Source organism: Eptatretus burgeri, chromosome 1 (assembly GCF_056783735.1).
Source record: "Eptatretus burgeri isolate ZD-2024b chromosome 1, Ebu_testis_v1, whole genome shotgun sequence".
Classification (NCBI taxonomy): domain Eukaryota; kingdom Metazoa; phylum Chordata; class Myxini; order Myxiniformes; family Myxinidae; genus Eptatretus; species Eptatretus burgeri.
Window position 1 is genome coordinate 55041827 of NC_140961.1, and position 12136 is coordinate 55053962.

The 12136-nt window shown below is 40.0% G+C and overlaps 1 long non-coding RNA gene across 1 annotated transcript in view; it reads left to right on the plus strand.

The window, feature by feature from the left end:
* The first annotated feature begins 3325 nt into the window (after nt 1–3325).
* Nucleotides 3326–12136, plus strand: part of LOC147034522 (uncharacterized) — a 110743-nt gene continuing 101932 nt past the window's right edge. The window contains exons 1-2 of the long non-coding RNA XR_015059176.1: nt 3326–4544; nt 6817–6899. This is a non-coding gene — a long non-coding RNA (uncharacterized LOC147034522). The remainder of the gene's footprint in view (nt 4545–6816; nt 6900–12136) is intronic.

Consider the following 12136-nt stretch of genomic DNA (forward strand, 5'->3'; position numbering starts at 1 on the left):
TCCCTGTTAATCCACCCCAAACCCACCTCCTTCAAATTCCCTGCTTTCCTTTGTGAAAGTCCATGTAATGTCCATATTGTATACCCCATGTTTCCCATCCCATCCTTCTCCCTTCCACAGATCTCCTAATGCCTCTGTTCCCCACTGTTTCATCCTTCCCACTCCCACCCCTCTTTTCTCATGCCCCCCCCCTGCTGTGTGTTGTGCGTTCGCTCTCATACTAGCCTTGACAACATATACAAAAATGAATTTTAAAAGTCGCGAATGTGTTTTTTAGGTTAGCTTTACATGTATGAACAACATGATGGGATTTGTTAAAGAAGAATTTAAGAAGAAGAAGACGTTTTGTCACAAATTGGTTCACAAAAAAAAATAAGTGACCACTATATTCGTTATTGTTGTGTGTCTGTCTGTCTGTCTGTCTGTCTGTCTGTCTGTCTGTCTGTCCCGAGCATAGCTCCGTGGGTTTTGATCCGATCCTGAGATAATTTTGGTGGGAGGTTTATATCATGATCTAGTTGTGTTCTCCTGAGAATGGGCGTGGTGCGCCCATTATGGGCGAGCCACGCCCAAAAAACGTGTTTTTAGGGGGTAGCCGATTTCAATTTGCATCTTCTCCTTGGGGGTTTGTCAAATCTGACAGGGGTTTCAGTATTTGGTTAGCCCAATGGCACCTGCATAGCCCCACAGAGCTCGTTTTTTCATTTTCGTCCCAAGTTCACAAACTTAGAAAATTGTGATTTTGACATAAAAATCCATCTTCTCCGAGGGGTTTGTCGAATCTGGCCGTGGTTTCGGTATTTGGTTAGCCCAATGGCACCTGCATAGTCCCACAGAGCTTGATTTTTTATTTTCATCCCAAGGTCAAGGTCACATGGTCACAAACTTAGAAAATTTCGAATTTTGACATAAAAATCATACGCCCGCCTAAACTTTGAGCTGGGATGACAATATTTTTATGCATAATCTTGAGGTCATTCCCCACCTGAATTAGTCTTGAAACCATTTTGCTCTATCTCGAACACCTTGTCCGTGGCGCCCCCTTCAAGTTTGTTTTTACGCTGATTTCATCAAAGTATGGATAATCTGAGTGCAAAATGCCATATAGCCTATATGACGTTATATTGTTCCTGGAATGTTCCAGAGGAAGTTTTGCACCAAAGGTCATAATCCTTGACCTTTGGCCTTTAAAGGTCAAATTTTCAAAGTTGTGGGAATCGATCCGGGTTTTCGACCTTCTTCGATGAACTAACTCCAATAAGCTCTTGCACGTATCCTGTTTCCTTATTTTAATGTCCACAACATTGTTTTGTGACCTTTAAAGGTTATGCAAAGGTCAAATTTTTAAAGTTGTGGGAATCAATCCGGGTTTTCGACTTTCTTCGATGAACTAACTCCAATAAGCTATAGCACGTATCCCGTTTCCTTATTTTAATGTCCACAACATTGTTTTGTGACCTTTAAAGGTTATGCAAAGGTCAAATTTTTTAAGTTGTTGAACGAAACCGGGTTTTCGACATTTTGCAGCTAATAACCTGTCACTTGTACCACATCATGTTGATCATTTTTATAACTTGGTCAAACATCATCACATTGTCTCATCCTTGACTTCTGAAACAATCTACATCGTCAAATACCGCCCGTGAAACATCGTCGTCTTCAGACTTGTACATAACTATATTCGTTTGCTCAATTATAATAAGATATTGCCACAGTAGTATATTTGACTTTGTGGCTAATTTGGTAATTAGGGAGTGAAATCGAGTAATAAGGTGTCTGTTGGTTCAATAATGGCGAATTTGTGCACTCGGTTGCCGACGTCATTTTTGATCAACATCATTCACGGAATGTTGTTCGAGCTTCACTAAAAAATATCAGCACCTCACAGTGCCTAAATTTTACACATGCTGAAAGAGTTACATAGCTATACTTTCCATCAATTCACATGACGTTCCGTTCGCTCAAAACCAATTTTCGTAATCCTTACCTCCAGAAGCATTTTATGTTCTTTACATTTTCCAAATCCGGCAGTGTCATTGCCAGCAGGATTGGCTGAGATCGAATCGGTTTGAAAATACACAAACAAAATATACATTCTTGCCAGGCACCTCAGCAATAAATCCTAATCTTTTCATATCCCTAACCTTTGTGAAGAACATTCGATCCAGTTTCTAAATACAAATGTTTTTATTAACTCAAACATCACATATTACCTTTGGGACCACTGCTTGTCTGAAACAAACTATGACTGTGTGTATACAATTATTTTCATTAGAAAAAATTGAAAAGTATATTTACCGCCATGGGAAATGAGCTGTGGCTGACATTTTGAACATTTTCCTACATCAGATTAACTGAAGGATTTTATGACAATAAACCGTATATTATTTATTCTGGACAAGCACCTGTCTGCAATGTCAGTTCTTAGGAATACCCTTGTACTATCGCAATGATTATACAAACTCTTCAAAGTGCTTTCTGTGCCACATGCGCATTTTTGTCTCCCACCTTCTCAAACCAAACTATTATTTCCATATACCATCAATTTCAGAAGCGAAGTGTTGATCAAAATTTTGCAAAGGAACCTATTTCTTCCACACTAAGTAATTACCAGCACATTCACTTTTCTCCATGAACCGCTGTATTCCATATTTACTCTGGAAAAGACACATTAATTCACATTCTTACTTTTAAACTCACATTACTAACACGCATCATTGAAATTTCATCCGATTGAGTTTATTTTGATGATGTCACAATCTTTTTTTCTTCGAAAATAAAATGAGGTTTGTCATTGTTAAAGAGCAAGGTGACAGAGGGAGTTGTTGCAAACTGATGTTGGGGCAGTAGGAAACAGGCAGACATGGGACAAATTTACAGGATCTGGTAGAAAAGGCTAGCCGATAAGGGAATATTTGTGGTTGGCTGGTAAGTAAATAAAAGTGGGTTCTTGGGTGGAGGGCATTAACAAAAATGTTAAATTTGGGAGAGGAATATGACAAGGAATGGCGGTGGACTGCCACATTGAATTCCCAAAGAGAAAATTGGGATTGGATTTACAAAGGGTGCTTTTTTTGACAGATGGGCGAAAAAATGGATACAAAATAATGGTGAACAGAAAAGAGTGGAAATGGTAAGGTGAACAAAAAGGGGTTTTTGGATGAATGCATGCATCCTGCTGTGGTTTGAGAAGAGTGAAAAGCCAGAAGATGCTGGCTGGGTGAGGGATGAGAAAATGTTGAAGCTCCCAGCCTGCCTTTGATGACAGAACAGCAGGTCTCTGTGTATCCACACCAGTGCAAATTGAAAATAAGAAGAATATGGTTTAATAACGTTTGTCTAACTTTTCATATCAATATGCTCAAAAAATACTTTTATGAACAAAACTAATTTCACAAAGTTCACTTTCACATATATTGTAAGGAAAATGCAAGGATGTCTCATCAAATTTTAATAAACACCAGCTTTAACCAGATTTACAAGGAAATACATCTTGCAATAGTGACATTATAAAAACTCCGAAAATATATCTTAAGCTGATTCTGGCAGGGGTATTATAGTCTATGTTAGGAGCTCACTTCCTTATAGCTATTCTGGCCTTTCCCTCATCCCCTATGGAATATCTCTGGATCTGTGTCCCTCTCTCCAGCAATGTCTTGTATGTGCTCTTCTGCCCTTTCAGCTCTGATTATATATACTATGGATGAGAGACCTTTCCACCAACTTTGAATCCCTTTACTGCTCAAAGCCTAGCTCTGTGAAACTTTGAATTCCTAATCTGCGAGGACTTAAATTGCTACCATTACAACTGGCTTGGAATCAGTCCTCAAACTATTCCCATTGTGGTTGCAGCCAAATCATTTTGTGACACTCAAGGTCTTACCCACTCTTCTGTGTTATCCAATCCTCAATTAATATAATAGCTCGTACTATTTTCTAGACTTGATTCTGTCCAACCTTTCCTCACCTCTCCTTGATTCCTCAGCCTCTTGAAAGCATTTGCTTTTTGTCAGTCTTCAAACAATGGCCAAGGTGCTGCCGTGTGTTGCAGTTTTGTGAGGTCGATTTGTTTGACCTTGTGTGCTATCTCTCACTGTCTTGTCCTCTTCATTTTACTCTTTTAATATCTGTTCAAAGAAAGCAACTGAAACTTGTTTGTCAACATCCTACTCTCTCCCTGTTTCATAAGTTCATATATTCACTCCTACAGCTATCCTGCCCAAAATACCAACTCTGCCATAGGCATTCATGCAGTGAACATGGCTATCTGACTTTTTATGCACTCACAAGATGAAAAGTGCTTTAAATATATATTTTTCTCTCCTATTCTCTACAGCAAAAGATTGACATTCCTGGTCACAACATCAATGAACTCTCTTCTCAATGGAAAATTCATTGTATCATTTTGCAGATGACTGCAACCTTTGCAGAACTGGCTGATACCTCTGAATTTGCAATCGGCCCAAGTCCTTTCTTTGCCATCCTCAGTTTATATTGGTGTTACAAAAATCTTCATCAAGAGTACCATGATGTATGGCTGCCTGGTAAGGGCTGTTTCTGTTGTTTCCCATCTTGAAATTATTGAAGCAGTGGCGCTTATTCCCTTCATTGTCATTGTTGTCTCATGACTGGAGGCTGTCTCAATTAATGCCTCTCAACCACCACAGGAAAGATATGTTGCTGTCTTTTAGACTCTTCTGGTATTTCTTCAACTCCCAGTATAAGTCACATATTCCAGCATAAACCACAATCTTGTTTCCCCTCCTCCCCGTCCTCCATGTAAGTTTAATGCTAACCTCCATTTGTTGGTCCCCCTCATCTTCAGCATGTGGAACTTTCTTCTTGAGTCTGTTTTTTTTAATCACATTTCTTCATATGAGCTTGTCGATACTTGATAAAAACCCTATTCTGTTTTTTAACTGTAGCTTCATTCCTCATCTTGTGATGCATCTGTGTGTTCCCATCCAGCTGTTTCTCCTTCACACTTTTGACCTCCCCCTCCCTCTTTTGTTCTCCTCCTCCACGAGTTTCTTAAAAGTATTTCTTTTTGTTTGAAGATCGAAGGCTTCAAAGAGTAGAGCTGTTAAACACACACACACACACACACACACACACACACACACACACACACACACACACACACACACACACACACACACACACACACACACACACACACACACACACATCTCACACACATCTCACACACATCTCACACACATCTCACACACATCTCACACACATCTCACACACATCTCACACACATCTCACACACATCTCACACACATCTCACACATCTCACACACATCTCACACACATCACACACACACACACACACACACACACACACACACACACACACACACATACACACACACACACACACACACACACACACACACACACACACACACACACACACACACACACACACATCTCACACACATAGACATGCAGTTAGACACACAAGAGACAACACAGGACTGTCAGACTAGACAAACATAGCTACTGAGCTTGGGGGAAGTGCCGTCACTTTCCGGGGCACTCTCGATACCATCGGCATGACAACAATTACCCTGCCTTTGTCATCACACTCAGCGTTTCCTCCTCCCCATGGATGCCATCCTATGGGGATTGTCTGTGATCTTCATCTTTTACATGCTGAACATCAAGCAAGAAAGCAGCACATACCATTTTTAAGTCTTTGGTATGATTCGGCCGAGCTTTGAACCGCTGACCTCCAGACTCGGAGCGGATGCTCTATTACACCACCAGGTTTGGTTAACACCTGGATAAAAAAATATTAAGTTTCCTTGGAATAATAAATGGAGTGATGAATCAATATTTTATTCTCTGCTTTGAATCTGAGCTATTTGGCTTTATGCTGTGACAACAAAAAAATCCTTTCTTCGACATTTGTGGAAAAAAAATAGACATCAACAAGTTAAAGAAACAAGCTCAAATGAGCTAAGATCCTCGTCCTCTTAATGATGACGTCATAAAAAACGAATATGACGTCATTGCGATTTATCAGGTTTGTGATAAATTATCTGTGCTAATGACAGGCTTGATTCCCGCAAACAAAATTCAAACAGCTTGCCTAGTTTCGGAGATAATGATATAGGCAATTTCCATTAGCGGCGATATTATGATGTCAACTATTTTTCTAGGAAGAATTTCCAAAACCGGAGATGGATACTGTCTGCGCGTGGGCTTTCTGCATATACATGGCAAGTTTCACGAAGATCCGATGAAAACTCTGGGTTGTGAAACAAAAAATAAGAATGACGTCATAAAAATTGATATGACGTCATAGTGATGTATGATATGTGCGGTAATTCATCTCTGCTAATGCCCTGTTCGATTCCTGCAAACAGAATTCAAAAAGCTTGCCTAGTTTCGGAGATATTTTGACGTCATAACTTTTTTTGTAGGAGGAATTTTCAAAATCGGAGATGGTTACTGTCTGCGCAGGGTATTTTTACATATATTTGCCAAGTTTCAGGAAGTTTCGATGAAAACTGTAGGCTGTGAAACAAAAAAGTCCAGAAGAAGAAGAGTAAGAACAACAACGTGAGTAAGACTTAGAGATCCTCCACGAGGATCTAAAAACAATCAGGTCTCATTTGTTGCTTTATTGAGCATTACAATTACTCAACCAATGATATTTATCACATTAATTCTTATTTTAAATTTCATGAGCATCTTTCTAAGGTGTAATTGATGATACTGATGTTACATTTAAGCGAGTGCAATTCTTGCTGAAGGTTGTTCATGGTGAAGGTTAAATAAACAATTCCTGAATTCCCTTTGCAGAGGCCACAACCAGTGTGTATCAGTTCTTCATTGAGCTGGACAGAGCCCCATCATCAAGCTCACCTGCGGTCAAACCTCTCAAGGTACACACCACTCCCCAATTCTTGTTGGCAGCTGGTCAAGTCTGTCTTCAGAATACATTCCCTTTATGTACTTTCTTCATTTGTAAAAGACGAGCAGATAACCTGGTTCCACCAGGCTTTTGTAAAATAATTTGTTTCCACTGGAGTGTGTAATATTTAGGGAGTTTGCAAGGAATGTGATAGTATAATGTCAGGGACCTGCGGAAATTCCGTGTCATGGAAAATGTGACTTCAACTTCTCAACTCCTTTCTTCACACATTCTTCCAGAACCCACAATTTGTTATCCTACCTCATGATATGTTGAATGCTCATATCTGTTACTTCCTCCCTCTCATCTCTCTTCTGTGCAATTGACTTGTTGTGTCTATTGTCTTCTGCTTTTCCCTTTAATCTTTCAACAGTGCTGCCCATCATCAGCTCATGCTTTCTTTCATAACCACCCTTTGTCTCTTCTACTCTGGCTGACTCCCTCCTCCTGCCCTTTCGTTTCTGCCACTCATGCACTCATGTGTGATTTCCATATATCCCTGTTCCTTTTTAAAATCCTCTTTCAGTCTGTGAACATGCTGTTCTCTGTTGTTTAGCTCCTTCTTGAGCCTACATTTCTGTATTCAAAAAGTAATCCGTGCAAATCTGCAAAGAAGCATGTTTTGTTGTAGAAAGTTGTTTTGTCCATCACATCTGCTGCACCACATTCTCAGATCAACGCCCACAACCCAACACCATAAACCCAGTGTAGACAAGCATGTGAAGGATTAGTGATTGGATGATATTATCACCATTCAACAGAAACAGTGGATATTCAATAATTATGTTCCTTTTTAAAATGAAATTTTCATGCTGTTAAGATAACAATACTTGATAAGCACAATTATGATAATCAAACAACATTTCTAATATACTATACTGCTTTAATTAGTTGTTTAGATAAGACAAATGCATCTAAATATTTTTTTAAAGTTAAGCTGCATATTATAGCAAATCCATGACCACCAATTAGAACATACCACAAAAAGGTTTGTATTTGTTTGATTTTTGTCTTTCAAAAACAAGTTGAAATGATACCATGTCTTGAAATACTGTACTTGATTGATTAAGGAGAAACTGCTGATACTTGTTTGAAAGTTGGTAAATCTAAGTCCATAACAGTCAGGGGGCATCAACCAGGCAAAGTACAATGCTTCACAATGCAGTACTCCTCTCCATCATCATGGCAGATGAAAGCATATCATATTGACTTTGTGTCTTTGGTTTCGGTGTTCAAGGAAAGGAAGCATTCTCATGTCTGGAAAGAAAATGAAAAAAAATCAAAAATAAAACCACAAGCAAGAACAAGTACAACACTTTCCACATGGCTGCAACCATAAGCATCTATATTTAACAATTTGTGAAGGAAGATCAAATGTGTGAGTCACCTTGGTCGAAACCATGCTAGAAAGATAAATTGGAAATTTAAAACTGAAAAAATCCAAATGTTTGCTTGCTGTCATTGCTAAAATTTGTCAGATGGACAATCTGATGAAGGCAGAAAATACAGTTTGCGTGTGACGTGTAAAACAGGGACGTAAAGGCTGATTAAACAGGTTTGGTGCACATTAGTATTGTATCACGCAGTGGTGCATTATTATAAGAGCTGCTAACCTTAAATACACGATGTCTTTGCATAAGGAAGAAACTGTAGCAAAGTGAACATTGTCACGATCATTGGGAAATTTCATCACAACCATGCGATCCACTTGACCAAATACCTGCACATATGTTGCAAGGATTGCTGAGAAGTTATGCCTCCTTAATTAATTGTTTGTTGAGATAAGCAGACAGCGTTTTCACAAATGACTAAAGTGATCTGCCTTTACATGTTGGATGAGTCAGAAGAACAAGGGGCTCCACCATCCATCATTACCCCATGCGCGTGAAGTGAAAAGCGGGGTTAAGGAATTGGTTCACTTTATCTGTCTGTCTGTCCACAAATGTCAGTTTATGATCGGGGAACAACTTGATTTCAATTGAATGTTATATTTTGAACATGAATCGGAAAACGAACCTATAGTTTAACAGTACTTTGGCTCTGAATTTGACCCTATTGTAATGTGCTGAGTGGAGTAAGATAATTTAATCATTCCAAACAGGAAACTTACTGTTTATAGCGACGTCATAAAGGAGATAAACAACTCATGTATTGTGTTAAATCAGGTGATGTACACAATGCTGCATGAATGGCGGTAAACTTCCCAAATGTATTGTTTCTACAACCTACATAATCTTTATTTTATTTAAATTGAGTTACATAATTGAACACTATGGAACACTATTCACCTTTTTTTTCATCACTTTTATAACCCTATCGTTTTGCAGTACGAGGACAAAATATTATGGAATTTTACATCATTTCGACCAATCAAATTTCCTGCTCACCGACCCGCCCATGTATTTTTTTTTTTCTCAAGACTGTGTGGGGTAAGGATTCAAACAACCAAAAATATACACAAAATGTATGCAACATTCTAAGCGAATCAGTGCAATCAGATAGATGTACGGCAATGAAGCATTCAAATTTCGACAATGCAAAAAAACGAGAATGATCATGATGAAAATCAGAATCCAGCCAAATATGAACTGTTTCAATTTTTAAATCCAGAGGCAAATGGATGAGCCGTTGTGGAAAGTTAATTTGCACAAATTAAATGCGCAGTAAAACGCCATTCAGTGAGTGTAGAATAAATTAATGAACATTTACATTTCAGAAATCCACAGCAAAAACATTTGACTGAGTGTGGTTCTAAATCACACACACACACACACACACACACACACACACACACACACACACACACACACACACACACACACACACACACACACACACACACACACACACACACACACACACACACACACACACACACACACACACACACACACACCACTAAAATGTATTGTAATATTTCATGGATACAAACATGAAGTATGAATGACAGAACACAAAGAGAAAGCAAGATGATGGTTCAGATTCTTTGTTTCATACCACGGTAAGGTATTAAAGTATCAAAATGTTGTAAAAGGCTTTCAACAGTGAAAGGGAGGGAACGAGAGGTTGTATTTTTATATCTCCTGATTGAAGGGCCCCTAAAAGCAAGCATTAAGAGTCGGCAGAGTGACTGGGTGTTCGTGTTTCTTGGAGTCTGTCGAGCACCAGCCCTGAGACATTACTCACACCTACAGGGACAGCAAAGGAGGACAGATGCATGCCACAGGTGGAATCAGCTATGCAACAGCCCGGTGGCAGTGCAACACCGAGTGGTGGGTGAGGATGTGCTGTGTACCCAGTGCAGCACATAACGTGAACGTGGCAACCCTGAATCGACAGTGCAGCCAAACACAGCCTGAATGAAATCCAGGCTCAATTATCACTCCCTCTCATGAGTGCCACCTTGCATCAGGTGAAACCTGCAGACTGCTTTCTGGTCTAATCACTCCCCTTTCTTCAACGAACTCGAGTCGTTTGTGACACAACCTCATTTCCAGCCAGTCCTGCTTTTACAAATTTCTAAATCACAAAATGAATCGGTTAAGCTGTTCATCAGCCATTCCAAGTGCAAGCAAATCAGTGGCATTGCCCAAGAAGGGACATATATGGAGTGCCACTACTCCACATGCCATAACTTCATGGGTGACGTGCGCAAAGAGAACATATCACAACTGAAGAAGACCCTCCAGAATAAATAGGTGTTATTGAAAAAGGTGACAAGCTATACGAAGGCCATGACACATGCAAGCTATGAAATGTGCAGCATCATAGCCAAGAGTTTGAAGCCGTTTTCCAATTGAGAATACATCAAAGAATGCATCGGCAAGTTTGTGGATATGTGCTGCACTGGGAAGAAGGTCCTGGTGGAGAAACTTACCCTGCCTGAGTGACAGTACTGTTACTTCCCATGTTTAATCACTGGCCGAAGATGTTCACCTGCAGCTCAAGGCCACGATTGCTGGATTCAAGTACTTTTTTCTTGCTCAGGATTTAGCACTTTGAACCCTAGTGGCCATTTTACCAGCCGCTATTCAAACCACCATATATCCGAGTGGCCTGATTTTTCTTCAGGGTAGGGGAGCTGAACATCCAATGAGTTCAAGGTTCAAAGGGTTAACCCTCAAAGACCCATACTGTCCATGGTGCGATCAGCACAACATGAACTTTCCAAGTGGTTGGGAGAGGTACTGCAACCAGTATTGGATTCACTTTCTTATTTCGTGGTTAAGGATTCCTTCACATTTGCAGAATCAATTAGAGTTAAAATACCGACAAGTGAGCACAACATCATGGCATCCTTTGATATTAAAAGCTTGTTCACGAACGTCCCATTGACAGAGACGATTGAGATATGCACACATTTGCTGTATCACACCGATCTGGAACAACCGATGATCTCGGAACACGTCTTCGTTGAATTAATGAACACAGCAACAAGGGAGGTGGAATTCAGTTTTAACAACATGATGTATGTTCAAACGGACGGTGTGGCCAGGGGTTCTCCATTAGGCCCAGCTCTTGTAAATATCTTTGCAGGCTATCACGAAATGCAGAAACTGGCTGGTCGGCAAGGGGTCGATTCCCCCATCGTATACTATCGGTATGTTGATGACATTTTTGCTTTGTTTGAGTCTCGGACGGCATGTGACAATTTCCAGACATGGCTCAACACTCTCCATCCAGCGCTGAAGTTTACCACTGAGCTGGAATCGTCAAACACGTTACCGTTTTTGGACGTGTTGGTTGATAGATCCAACCTTGGTTTCACAACATCCGTCTACCGGAAGCCGACTTTCACAGGGCAGTATACATTGTGCGACTCCTACAGCTCCACGAGATACAAAATCGCCTGATCAATATCATGGTTGACAGAGCACAGAGGATTTCTTCCCTTGTAATCTTCCTGTTGAAATTGACAAAATCATGAATAATACTCGATGAAAATGGTTATCCTGAGCATGTAGTTAAGAGATACGTACACAAGTTTCTAAACACGACAAAAGATCAGAGGATTGCTCCGGACAAATGTCCAGTCTATATCAGGATGCCCTGGAAAGGGCAATCATCACGAAGGTTTGAAGTACAAATCAAACATATTGTGTCCAACACGTTTCTGGCTGTGCAACCCCGAGTAATCTTTACCTCTCGCTGTTTTCTGACGTCAGTCAACAAGGATGTGCTATACCCACCTCACAAACCAGCAATGTT